This window comes from Convolutriloba macropyga, unplaced genomic scaffold (genome assembly GCF_964194025.1).
Source record: "Convolutriloba macropyga unplaced genomic scaffold, txConMacr16.3 SCAFFOLD_4911, whole genome shotgun sequence".
Lineage (NCBI taxonomy): Eukaryota > Metazoa > Xenacoelomorpha > Acoela > Convolutidae > Convolutriloba > Convolutriloba macropyga.
Window position 1 is genome coordinate 9,743 of NW_027453589.1, and position 258 is coordinate 10,000.

Below are 258 nucleotides of genomic sequence, written 5' to 3' on the forward strand. Positions count from 1 at the left end.
AGTATTATGTTGTTTCGAGTACGCGAAAGCGGAAACATCAACATGTGAACGTTTGTAACGAAGTTTCGTTAATTTTCAGCCTAGTACTGAGCAAGAACGAGTAGCCTCATCTCCAATCCCACGCAAAATGTAGTGAAATATGTGAGTGAACCTTATTCACGGTGAGGGTTTCCCGAGGTCTGTATTGCAGCGAGTATTATGTTGCTTCTAGTAAGCGAAAGCTGAAACAACAACATTTGAAAGTTGGAATTAATGACT